Source organism: Aquarana catesbeiana, linkage group LG02, assembly GCF_042186555.1.
Source record: "Aquarana catesbeiana isolate 2022-GZ linkage group LG02, ASM4218655v1, whole genome shotgun sequence".
In the NCBI taxonomy this organism is placed as follows: Eukaryota; Metazoa; Chordata; class Amphibia; order Anura; family Ranidae; genus Aquarana; species Aquarana catesbeiana.
This window is the reverse complement of record NC_133325.1, coordinates 103,739,377-103,752,923: the sequence shown is the minus strand read 5'-3', so window position 1 is coordinate 103,752,923 and position 13,547 is coordinate 103,739,377. Positions and strand designations below refer to the sequence as shown.

At 48.5% G+C, this 13,547-nt stretch overlaps 1 protein-coding gene across 3 annotated transcripts in view; it reads right to left on the bottom strand.

Moving 5' to 3' along the window:
* The window catches only part of SPART (spartin), a 52,158-nt gene extending 46,280 nt beyond the window's left edge, over positions 1–5,878 (bottom strand). For all 3 annotated transcript variants that reach the window (XM_073613305.1, XM_073613306.1, XM_073613307.1), the window contains exon 1: positions 5,722–5,878. The gene's annotated coding sequence lies outside the window, so the exon portion shown is untranslated. The remainder of the gene's footprint in view (positions 1–5,721) is intronic.
* Between the last annotated feature and the right edge of the window lie 7,669 nt (positions 5,879–13,547).

Sequence of the window (13,547 nt, the reverse complement as noted above, 5' to 3'; positions counted from 1 at the left end):
CTTGGCACATATAAAAACAGACATCCCAGCACTGCACAATAAATGGCAATCAATCATATACAGTATGTGCCTCTCTATAGAGTGCAGTGTACCCCTACTACCCCTAGGTGTGGTCACTGGATCTCTCATACCCCCATAGATGGGTTGTTATCATCAAGTGTGTTCAAATGCTTAGCAAACAACCATTGTGGTTCATTGTGACCCTTTCACCCGTAGAAAAATGTCTTTTTTTTTTTTTTTTATGTATGACTTATTACTTGCTAAAACTCTGATCTGTTATGATGAACTTACAATAAGAAACAGAATCCTCAACCCCCTACCTCACTCCTGCATAACCTCTGATCCCCCCGACATCCCATACTCAGACACCCCCACTGGCCAAAATCCGGCCCCCCTAAAGTCTGAAGGATTGTAAACTGGTCTCTTGTTCAGAAAGTTTGGAAACTCCTGATCTATAGTCTAGGGCAAAGATTCGCAACATGTTTTTTAAAGAAGTAAACCCTGATGGGTTTTACTTCCTCTTTTTTCCCCTGCAAAGTAAAAGCATAATGGGCTAGTATACATCACATACTAGCCCATTGTGTCGTACTTATCTGCAAATGAAGCCCGCGATGTCCCCATTCATCTTCACCCCCCTCTTTCTTCTGGGGCCGTGGACTCCGGCTCTGTGATGGCCAGAGTCACATGACGTCACTCCCGCACAGGTGCACGGGAGCCGCTAATCACAGCACAGGCCCTTTAGGAATGGCGCGATCGCGCCCTTTCCTCAGTGAGCATGTGCCGATGACGTTGTAGTGTATATGGTAGGAGATATTATTATAGGCTTTCCTGTAGGTAAAAAGTGGTGTAACTGGGTTTACAACCACTTTAAGTCAAGGCACCCTGTAAAATTCGGCACAATCTTGAAACACTCCCTTCTACAACGTAAGAAACTAAAGTAGAAGTTTTACATAACGCAGCAACATTCACACATAGGACACCCAACTTTAGAGGGGATTTATTCTTCCTATGCAAACACCCCTTTGCACACTGGTACTGACTAGTATCCCTAGGTTTCTATTCTCCCTCAGTTCCTCTCCTTTATTAACTAATGTGACCCAAGTCCTGATGTAGAAGGGCAAACAAGGATGCTATGCAGGTTCCCAACATCCTCCTTCTCAACCAATGACGTCATTGATTATTAGGACGTCGGTGGCTGGAAGGTTGTGATGGTGAACAATGAAAACCTGTGGCTTTGTGTAACTAAAAGACAGGCTTGTTCCACCTGCTGGCTTGTACAGCTGTGACCAAAAGTTTTGCGAATGACAAATATTAAAATTTTAAAGTCTGCTGCCTCAGTATTTTTATGATACCAATTTGCATATACTCCAGATGTTATGAAGAGTGATCAGATGAATTGCAAAGTCCCTCTTTGCCATGAAAATTAACTTAATCCCATAAAAAAAAAAAAACATTTCCACTGCATTTGTGAATACAGCTTTAGGGCGCCCCAGAAAGCACCAGGACCATCTCCTACATTTGATTCAGCTTCAGGATTGGGGCACCACCAGTGCAGAGCTTGCTCCAGAATGGCAGCTGGCAGGAGTGAGGGCATCTACATGCACAGTGAGGAGAAGACTTTTGAAGGTTGGCCTGGTGTCAAAAAGGGAAGCAAAGAAGCCACTTCTCTCCAGGAAAAACATCAGGGACAGACTGAGATTCTGCACAGGTACAGGGATTGGACTGCTCAGGGACTGGGGAAAGTCATTTTCTCTGATAAATCCCTTTATCGATTGTTTGGGGCATCCGGAAAAAACCTTGTCCGGAGAAGAAAAGGTGAGCGCTACCATCAGTCCTGTGTCATACCAACAAGTAAAGCATCCTGCCTAAGAACACAACCATGAATAAAGAATGGTACAAAAACATCCTCCAAGAACAACTTCTCCCAGCCATCCATTTTGGTGATGAACAATGCCTTTTCCAGCATGATGGAGCACCTTTTCATAAGGCAAAACTGATAACTAAGTGTTTTGGGGAACAAAACATTGAACTTTTTGGTCCATGGCCAGGAAACTCCCCAGGACTTAATCCCATTGAGAACTTGTGGTCAATCCTTAAGATGAGGGTGAATTACCCCCCCCCCCCCACACACACACACACACACAAATTCTGATAACTCCAAGCATTGATTATGCAAGAATGGACTGCCATCAGTCAGGATGTGGGCTAGAAGTTGATTGACAACATGCCAGGGCGAACTGCAGAGGTCTTGAAAAAAGAAGGGTCAACACTGAAAATATTGACTCTTTGCATAAACTTCATGTAATTGTCAATAATAAAAAAAAAAAACTTTGTACAGTACAGGGGGACACAACGGATCATGAGGAGTACAGGGGGGACACCAGATCAGGAGGAGTACAGTACGGGGGGGACACCAGATCAGGAGGAGTACAGTACGGGGGGGGCGGGACACCCAGGATCAGGAGTACAGTACAGGGGGGGGGACACACCAGATCAGGAGGAGTACAGTACAGAGGGGGGGGGACACCCTGGATCAGGAGGAGTACAGTACAGAGGGGGGGGACACCCTGGATCAGGAGGAGTACAGTACAGGGGGGGGGGACACCCTGGATCAGGATGAGTACAATACAGGCGGGGGGGGACACCCTGGATCAGGAGGAGTACAGTACAGGGGGGGACACCCTGGATCAGGAGGAGTACAGTACAGGGGGGCACCCTGGATCAAGAGGAGTACAGTACAGGGGGGACACCAGATCAGGAGGAGTACAGTACAGGGGGGGGAGACACCAGATCAGGAGGAGTACAGTACAGGGGGGGGGACACCAGATCAGGAGGAGTACAGTACAGGGGGGGGGACACCAGATCAGGAGGAGTACAGTACAGGGGGGGGGGACACCAGATCAGGAGGAGTACAGTACAGGGGGGGGGGACACCAGATCAGGAGGAGTACAGTACAGGGGGGGGGACACCAGATCAGGAGGAGTACAGTACAGGGGGGGGGGACACACCAGATCAGGAGGAGTACAGTACAGGGGGGGACACCAGATCAGGAGTACAGTACGGGGGGGACACCCTGGATCAGGAGTACAGTACAGGGGGGGGGACACCAGATCAGGAGTACAGTACAGGGGGGGGACACCCTGGATCAGGAGGAGTACAGTACAGGGGGGGACACCAGATCAGGAGTACAGTACAGGGGGGGGGACACCCTGGATCAGGAGGAGTACAGTACAGGGGGGGGGGGGACACCCTGGATCAGGAGGAGTACAGTACAGGGGGGGGGACACCCTGGATCAGGAGGAGTACAGTACAGGGGGGGACACCCTGGATCAGGATGAGTACAGTACAGGGGGGGGGACACCCTGGATCAGGATGAGTACAGTACAGGGGGGGGGGACACCCTGGATCAGGAGGAGTACAGTACAGGGGGGACACCAGATCAGGAGGAGTACAGTACAGGGGGGGCACCCTGGATCAGGAGGAGTACAGTACAGGGGGGGGCACCCTGGATCAAGAGGAGTACAGTACAGGGGGGACACCAGATCAGAAGGAGTACAGTACAGGGGGGGGCACCCTGGATCAGGAGGAGTACAGTACAGGGGGCACCCTGGATCAAGAGGAGTACAGTACAGGGGGGGACACCAGATCAGGAGGAGTACAGTACAGGGGGGACACCCTGGATCAGGAGGAGTACAGTACAGGGGGGGGGGGACACCCTGGATCAGGAGGAGTACAGTACAGGGGGGGGGACACCCTGGATCAGGAGGAGTACAGTACAGGGGGGGACACCAGATCAGGAGTACAGTACAGGGGGGGGACACCCTGGATCAGGAGGAGTACAGTACAGGGGGGGACACCCTGGATCAGGAGGAGTACAGTACAGGGGGGGACACCAGATCAGGAGTACAGTACGGGGGGGGGGACACCCTGGATCAGGAGTACAGTACAGGGGGGGGGACACACCAGATCAGGAGGCGTACAGTACAGAGGGGGGGGGGACACCCTGGATCAGGAGGAGTACAGTACAGAGGGGGGGGGACACCCTGGATCAGGAGGAGTACAGTACAGAGGGGGGGGGACACCCTGGATCAGGAGGAGTACAGTACAGGGGGGGACACCCTGGATCAGGAGGAGTACAGTACAGGGGGGGGGACACCCTGGATCAGGAGGAGTACAGTACAGGGGGGCACCCTGGATCAAGAGGAGTACAGTACAGGGGGGACACCAGATCAGGAGGAGTACAGTACAGGGGGGGGAGACACCAGATCAGGAGGAGTACAGTACAGGGGGGGGGACACCAGATCAGGAGGAGTACAGTACAGGCGGGGGGACACCAGATCAGGAGGAGTACAGTAAAGGGGGGGGACACCAGATCAGGAGGAGTACAGTACAGGGGGGGGGGACACCAGATCAGGAGGAGTACAGTACAGGGGGGGGACACACCAGATCAGGAGGAGTACAGTACAGGGGGGGGACACACCAGATCAGGAGGAGTACAGTACAGGGGGGGGACACACCAGATCAGGAGGAGTACAATACAGGGGGGGACACCAGATCAGGAGTACAGTACGGGGGGGACACCCTGGATCAGGAGTACAGTACAGGGGGGGGACACCAGATCAGGAGTACACCAGATCAGGAGTACAGTACAGGGGGGGGGACACCCTGGATCAGGAGGAGTACAGTACAGGGGGGGACACCAGATCAGGAGTACAGTACAGGGGGGGGACACCCTGGATCAGGAGGAGTACAGTACAGGGGGGGGGGGGACACCCTGGATCAGGAGGAGTACAGTACAGGGGGGGGGGACACCCTGGATCAGGAGGAGTACAGTACAGGGGGGGACACCCTGGATCAGGATGAGTACAGTACAGGGGGGGGACACCCTGGATCAGGATGAGTACAGTACAGGGGGGGGGGACACCCTGGATCAGGAGGAGTACAGTACAGGGGGGACACCAGATCAGGAGGAGTACAGTACAGGGGGGCACCCTGGATCAAGAGGAGTACAGTACAGGGGGGACACCAGATCAGAAGGAGTACAGTACAGGGGGGGGCACCCTGGATCAGGAGGAGTACAGTACAGGGGGCACCCTGGATCAAGAGGAGTACAGTACAGGGGGGGACACCAGATCAGGAGGAGTACAGTACAGGGGGGGGGGACACCCTGGATCAGGAGGAGTACAGTACAGGAGGGGGACACCCTGGATCAGGAGGAGTACAGTACAGGGGGGGGACACCCTGGATCAGGAGTACAGTACAGGGGGGGGGGACACCCTGGATCAGGAGGAGTACAGTACAGGGGGGGGGACACCCTGGATCAGGAGGAGTACAGTACAGGGGGGACACCAGATCAGGAGGAGTACAGTACAGGGGGGGGCACCCTGGATCAGGAGGAGTACAGTACAGGGGGGGACACCAGATCAGGAGGAGTACAGTACAGGGGGGGGCACCCTGGATCAGGAGGAGTACAGTACAGCGGGGGGGGGGGGGACACCAGATCAGGAGGAGTACAGGAGGGGGGACACCGGATCAGGAGGAGAACAATACAGGGGGTGACACCGGATCGGGATGTGTACAGTCTGGATCACTTCAGCTCTGACCTGGTATAATCTATGTATGCTGGGACTTGTAGTACCCCAGCAAGGTGCGGCCATGCTGTTCTCTATGTAGTGCTGGCTCGGTCATGTCACGTGACACGCAATAACGTGCGGTACTCACATTGTCGGTGTATCTCTCCGTTCGATGTCTCTCCGGCTGTTCGCTGCCACTGTTCTATTCCATCAACACGGCGAGCACCTGATCTTCCCTAAAGCTCTACAACCCCGCCTACTGTCAGAGCTCCTAAACCCCGCCCACAGCGTGAGCTCTGCACCCCAGCCTACTGCCAGAGCTCTGAAACCCCGCCTTCCTCTGACATCTGCAACCCCGCCCACTGTCAGTGCTTTGAAACCCCGCCCCCTGTGAGGGCTCCGCAACTCTGCCTACCGTCTGAGCTACTCTTCGAAGTCCTAAACCCCGCCCACTGAGCGCTACAAACCGATCAGAACTTCGTAGCTCTGTAACTCCGCCCTCTGTCCGAACGCCACAGCTCCGCCCCTGTCCCGGCATGCACATAGTCCCACCATTGCTTAAAAGGGCAATGCCATAAACATCAGTTAAAGTGGCGTTGTCACCCATAGGGAGTGTGGTTAATCATTATTGTTCTATGTTATAAATCTGTTCCTATGCAGGAGTCACATTACTCTTGTTCTGTTTCCTTCAGGTCTGCCCCTTTCTCAGGTCTAATGTAAAGATCCACATGATGAATGTAATAAAGTGAACCTGTCCCTGATACTCTGTGAGCTCTCAGCAACCTACAAAGGCTGCCATCATAGAGTTCTTCTGAAAATGCAATGGCTACAACACAGTTAGCAAGCAATTGAGCTGCAAGTTTGAAAATGACTTGCTAAGCTATTGCTAGAATTGCCAGGCTTCACAAGTTTGTTGCACAATTACAGCAAGTCTGCATTGCATGACTCCAGAACAACTTTTTCTTTGCAAACATTCTGCAAGTCTGATGCAAGTTTTGGTTCAGTTATGTTGTACAATAGTCATCCCACCACAGGGGGTCACTGTGGCTGAATTTTAATGCTGTAGACTTGCTGCGCTCTTGCTGTAGACTCACCACTGCAACTTTGCTCTTGCTAGAGACTTGCCACGCAAATTTGCTGCAGATTAGAAAAATGTCAACTAGAACTTGTGCTTCATGTGCTCTGCAAGTGTACAACTTGCCAGTGAAAATGTGCAGCAAATTAATAGACTTACAATTTAACACTGCTACAAATTTGTGGCAAGTTATCCTTGCTATCTGGGAAGGCTTCCTGAGTGAAGAAGTAGAGAGATCAGAGGTTTTGTCACACATTGGGTACTCACATTTGGAGAATTAAAACAAGCATTTCAGGAACACAAAAAGTCCTTGGTTAACATTTGTTTCCAACCAACAAAATGGTCAGCACATGTAGTGTCGTGACGTCAGATCGTTTTTTGTTTAATCCATTTTGTTGGTTGGAAACAAATGTTAACCAAGGACTTTTTGTGTTCCTAAAATGCTTGTTTTAATTCCCCAAATGTGAGTACGCTTTATGCTTTTGAGTACACGCGTCGGGACGTACAGGCACCGGAAGTGACGTCGGCGAGCTCGCTGCTCGTGTTTGTTTTGAATTTTTCTTACATTGCAAATGTGAGTACTCTGATTGTTTCTTGCTGTTTTAAATAAATACTTTTAAACATACTACACTATCAAGCATCCCCTCCTGTGCTTCCTTCCATACTTCCCCATGCTAATTCATGAGGCTATGCTGAAGTAAGTCACGTCTGGCAGAGGGATTCTGGCCATATAGAGGGACATACATCGGTAGATCATAAAATGCCAGTTCCAGAGGTCGGTGGATACCAGATCCATAGTGAACACATTTGACGCCCACAAAGATATATATACACGCTGCATTGGTGTGCGCAGCCTATTACATTAGGGTGTGCACCCCAGAGCAAAAACACACATGGGCGTATATCAGCAGAGCAGTGGACGGTGTCAGAAGAGCAAAGATTGGTGTCAGTAGGGCAGTAGACAGTGTCAGTAGTTTTTTATTTTTATTATTTTTTCCAATCTTATTATTTTTTCCAATATTTTTTATTTTATTTATTTTTTTTACTATTTTTTTTTTAGAAGCCCCATTATGGGACTTGGGTGAAATATCAGGAAAAGAATGGGCCTGGTAATGAAATATTTACCAGCACCCTTCCCCACTCCTGAGAGAAGAGGAGGGAAGCTGGCAGCACTGTAGGGGGGAGAGAGGAAGCAGGGGGAATCAGCACCACACAGGATGATTAGGGTGTGCCCAGGCACACCCAGCACACCCTGTGCGCATGCCTATGACACGCTGTTACCTTACAGCAGTAAGGTAAGGGGACATCTATACACCACGTTTTTCACTGAGGACAAGAATTCACCATTCATCTGCACTTTATAAAAAAAAGTCACCATCACTCTATTTGCACTTCATATGGAGTTCTGTCTACTGCACTGTATATAGAGTTTTTCTTGGAAGAGAATACTGCATGGATACAATCCAGTTCTTTACTGTGCTTGTCATAAGATAAAGACATTATTTGATACTACATATTTTATATCAGTGAATATCTATCAAGAATTAAGGACATTTGTTGTTGACTAGATTATTCACCCCTGAGCACGTGATATTTTAGTGTTTCACTTGCACTTACAGGTATGCACATTGTCACTTGATTTGTTATTTGCTTAGGTATGGTATGTATGATATGCACCATTGCATTGTGTACATTCTGCCACATCCTGTGGTTGGTATTTATTTTACAGCGCAGCACTATTTTTATATTTACTTACCGTATTTATCGGCATATAACACGCACCCCAAGTTTAGGAGGGCATTTTAAGGAAAAAAACTTTTAGGAAGGAAGTTTAAGGAAAAAAAACTTACATTTAAATGCCCATCAATGCAGCCTTGTCAGTGTCCATCTGCAGCCTTGTCAGTGTCATTTGCAGCCTTGTCAGTGTCCATCATTGCAGCCTTGTCAGTGTCCATCTGCAGCCTTGTCAGTGTCCATCATTGCAGCCTTGTCAGTGTCCATCATTGCAGCCTTGTCAGTGTCCATCAATGCAGTCTTGTCAGTGTCCATCATTGCAGTCTTGTCAGTGTCCATCAATGCAGTCTTGTCAGTGTCCATCATTGCAGCCTTGTCAGTGTCCATCAATGCAGTCTTGTCAGTGTCCATCAATGCAGTCTTGTCAGTGTCCATCATTGCAGCCTTGTCAGTGTCCATCAATGCAGTCTTGTCAGTGTCCATCAATGCAGTCTTGTCAGTGTCCATCATTGCAGCCTTGTCAGTGTCAATTGCAGCCTTGCCCCTGTGTCATTTGAAGACAGTCTGTACACTGTCAGTACCTTGCTGTTTAAAAATGGCGCCGCCCAGATACAGAGCTGAATGTCCTGTATATCTCAGCGGTGCTCGGCCACTCTCGGCAGCTTTCGGCGGCTCTCTGCCGTTCTCGGCTGTTCTCGGCGGCTTTCGGCCGCTCTCGGCCGTTCTAGGTGGCTTTCAGCGGCTCACGCAGGACTACGAGAGCCGCCAAGAGCAGGCGGAAGCCGCTGAGAACAGCCGAGAGCAGCCGAAAGCCGCCAAGAACAGCCGAGAGTGGCCGGAAGCCACTGAGAACGGCCAAGAGCGGCCGAAAATCCGCCGAGAGGCTCAAAATCATCGGGGGATCAGCGTATAACATGCACTCATGATTTTCCCCTGATTTTAAGGGGAAAAAAGTGCGTGTTATACGCCGATAAATATGGTATTTTAGGGTTTTGGTATCACCTCCAGTGTACGTTGCACCAGTATACGTTTTATTTATCTTGTGGAGCGGAGATATTTTTATTTTTATAACTCTCTCTTACTCTATCGAAAAGGAAAAAAAAAAGAAAGTTTTGCCTCTAGTTACAGTTTAAAGACTTAGTTAACCTTTACCAAAAACTGTCTATGCAGATTAGAGTCATCTGTATGTAGCTCCCTTCTACTGTAGAGTAGACTGCTAGATAAATTTAGCTTGGGTCTCCAGGAATCTGTGGAGCAGGGGTTGATTATTTTGGGCTGCTCAGTGTTTCAAAGGCTGCTGCTCTGTTACTTCCCACTGTCTTTTAGAGGATTCTAGAATTATAGTGGGAGGAAAGACGGGACATGCAGCCAAAATGTTTATGGTGCTCTAGCCAATCCCCGGAGAAGTGTGCCCAGTAAGTAATGATAGGCCATAAATAGTCTGAGGCCTGGGCAGCAGGGGCAGTGTTCTGGGGTCCAGTCCTGCAGGAAGAGACCCTTTGTGCAGGAGCTCTGCCCCTGGTGCAGGACCTTAAAGGAAGCCTTCAGGAAGAAACAGAGGTCCCAGCTAGCCTTAGCTGGGGTCCTATTTACAAATTCAGGGATTATCCCATGCTCCCTATCCCTAATCAAGTTCATTGTTCCCAATAAAACCCCAAAAAAGAAACCCCTAGACTGTTCTTTGGAGCCAGTGGAAGAGCACAAAAAATGAGGTGTGCTTGCATGGACATCCCCAGAACTTTTTTGGGGGGGCATCATTTTTAGGTCACCAATTCTCCGCCCCTTTTTAACAATATGAAGGGGAGGGGAAAAGTCATTATCACATAAAGCATCCCCCTTTCTACTGCCACATTTCGTGAGGTACACAAATGGCCTATAGCTAGGGCATTATTTAACTTTGGTCAAAGCTCCACTGTTTTTTTTTCTACAGATGTCCTCCTGTATCGGCATAGGCAATTTTTTGGTAAAGGTGAACCATGCCTTTAACACCCTTCAGACCACCGTATGTATTATAGGGCCTCGTACTGAGATGGCTTCAACCATGATCCTGATAATGTTCTTTTCAGCAGGTAATTTTATTTCAGGTAAAAGTGATCCTAGTGGCTGGTGTGGCAGTGATTAGGGATACGGACTGCTGACAGTATGTAAAAATAAAAAAAAAATTGCATTCATTTTTTTAAATTGTTTAACCACTTGCCGCCCGCCATATAGCAATATGACATCAGCAAAGTGGTTGCGATATCCTGACCGAACGTCATATGACGTCGCCAGGATATCAAGCCGCTGCGCGCCCACAGGGGCGCACATCGCGGCGATCGTTGTTGCAGTGTGTCAGTCTGACACATCGCAACTCCGATCTAGGTAAAGAGTCTCTGACAGAGACTCTTTACCATGTGATCAGCCACATCCAATCACGGCTGATCATGATGTAAACAGGAAGAGTCGTTGATCGGCTTTTCTTCACTCGCGTCTGACAGATGCGAGTAGAGGAGAGCTGATCGGCTGCTCTCCTGACAGGGGGGGTCTGTGCTGATTGTTTATCAGCACAGCCCCCCCTGGCTGCCCGCCCAGGACCACCAGGATGCCGCCAGGACCACCAGGGATGGCCACCACACTGGACCACCAGGTATGCCACTCTAGACCACCAGGGAAATGACAATCAGTGCCCAGGCAGCTGCCAATCAGTGCCGTTCAAAAATGCCTGCCAGTGCCAGTGATGCCTATCAGTGAAATTCAGTGCCAGTGCTAGCCATCAGTGCCCATCAGTGCTGCCTATCAGTGCCCAGCAGTGCCGTCTATCAGTGCCACCCATAAGTACCTATCAGTGCAGCCTCATCAGTGTCCACCAGTGCCATCTATGAGTGCCCATCAGTGCCGTCTATCAATGCCCATTAGTGCCACATATCAGTGCCACCTATCAGTGCCCATCAGTGCCGCCTATCAGTGCCTATCATCAGTGTCACCTCATCAGTGCCATCTCATTGGTGCCACCTCATCAGTGCCGCCTTATCAGTGCCCATCAGTGCCCATCAGTGCAGCTTATCAGTGCCCATCAGTGAAGGAGAAAACTTACTTATTTACAACATTTTATAACAAAAACAAAGAAAAACTTTTTTTTTTCAAAATTTTCGGTCTTTTTTTATTTGCTTAGCAAAAAATAAAAACCGCAGAGGTGATCAAATACCACCAAAAGAAAGCTCTATTTGTGGGAACAAAATGATGAAAATTTAGTTTGGGTACAGTGTAGCATGACCGCGCAATTGTCATTTAAAAAGAGACAGCGCTGAAAGCTAAAAATTGTCCTGGGCAGGAAGGTGCAAAAGTGCCCTGTATTGAAGTGGTTAAACAATATTTTTTTCTTTTTTTCCATTTTTTTTTTTGCATACTGTGACCAGAGCAGTGCAGTGTTACTATAATAACACTGTACTAATCTGGCAAGGTGATCAGGATTTTTTTTGTTCACTGTGATTGCTTGTTACAGTGAGGGTCACTGTAACAGCAATCAGTTCAACTATTATGAATAGTGAGGGTCACTGAACAGTGAGGGTCACTGTTACAGCAATCGTTTCAACTATTCATTCACGACTTGCTTACTATTGTGATGCTGTGATTGGTCACAGCTGTCACATGGTACAGGGTGCTGCAATTGGCCCAAGTATCATGTGATCACTGTGACCAATCACAGACCACACACACAATAATAGACAATGATGTCATGAATGCATACCTCCCAACTGTCCCTGATTTCGAGGGACTATCCCTGATTTGGAGCAAAGTCCCTCTGTCCCTCATTTTGGTCTTATCCATATAGTTGTATATAAAATGCACTATTTATCTTTCAAAAAGTGTTTCCCAGTGCTAAACCTTTCATCCAGTTACTAAATTGCTGCATTTGTGAACTTCAAAAGGCAATATAAAGGAATAGTAGTGGTAAAAATAAAGCACTCGTGGGTTTAACTAATAACTGTTTTGTATAATTCTCCTTTAAGAAGGCGTGGCAGGGGTTGTATCCTATGCCTACATACATTTGCTAATAGGTGTCCCTCACTCCCATCTCAAAAAGTTGGGAGGTATGTGAATGTATTCCCATCATGACTGTTGTATACTAGATGACATGTGACCGCTGTGATCGGTCACAGCAATCACGTGGTATCTGGGCTGATCACAGCAGTTGGATACCAAGCACCATGATCCGCGGTGTCCGGTAGCTGGTGCCACTGCATGCCCCAGGGGGAGCGTGTGAGGCGCATGAGCAGGACAACATACCAGTATGTTGTCTGGGAATAACAGAGCTGCTGGCAATCAAGTGACTAAATAGAGAGCCATGGATATCTGGTAAGGAGCTCTCCTATCTTCATGGAATCCCCTGGCAAGTTTTGAAGTGGGAATATTGCATGACACAGTGTTATATCTGTTCTGAGGACTTTATATTTTCACTGTGATTGTCCTGTATGAGCTGTATGTGCTCACAATCTCGTGGTTGGTGGAAGAGGCACAATAACGATTTTATCACATATATGTTAATGTTAGTCATATGACTGAATGGTGCATTTTTCATTTCTGTGTGAGTCACACCTGCATGACATCGATCACGAGAGAGCGAACTCACCTGAATTGTGAAGCATGTGACTGATAACACAACCCCCTTCACAAAAAACAGACACCGTGAGGTAATCTTTAGACCTGACTCAAGTAGTTAATGTTTCACCAAGAGAATAATCCCTTGAAAGTAAACCTACTATCAAAATTCACACTTCACATTAATCAGTTGAACACACGTCAATATTATCAACTCACTTTGAAATTTTCAGTACCTATAGTGGACCCTCATGCGTGTACACATGGGCGGACTTTTCGGCATCAAAGGTCCGACGGTCTTTCCGATGGACTTTCAACAGGCTTTTGATGGACTTCCGATGGACTTTCGAACGAATGGACTTGCCTACACACGATCACACCAAAGTCTGACGGATTCGTGATGATGACGTACGACCGGACTAAAATAAGGAAGTTGATAGCCAGTAGCCAATAGCTGCCCTGGTGTCGGTTGGACTAGCATACAGACGAGCGGATTTTTCGCCGGGACTCAAGTCCGTCGGAAAGATTTGAAACATGTTCTAAATCTAAAGTCTGTCTGATTTTCGACAGAAAAAGTCCGCTGCAGG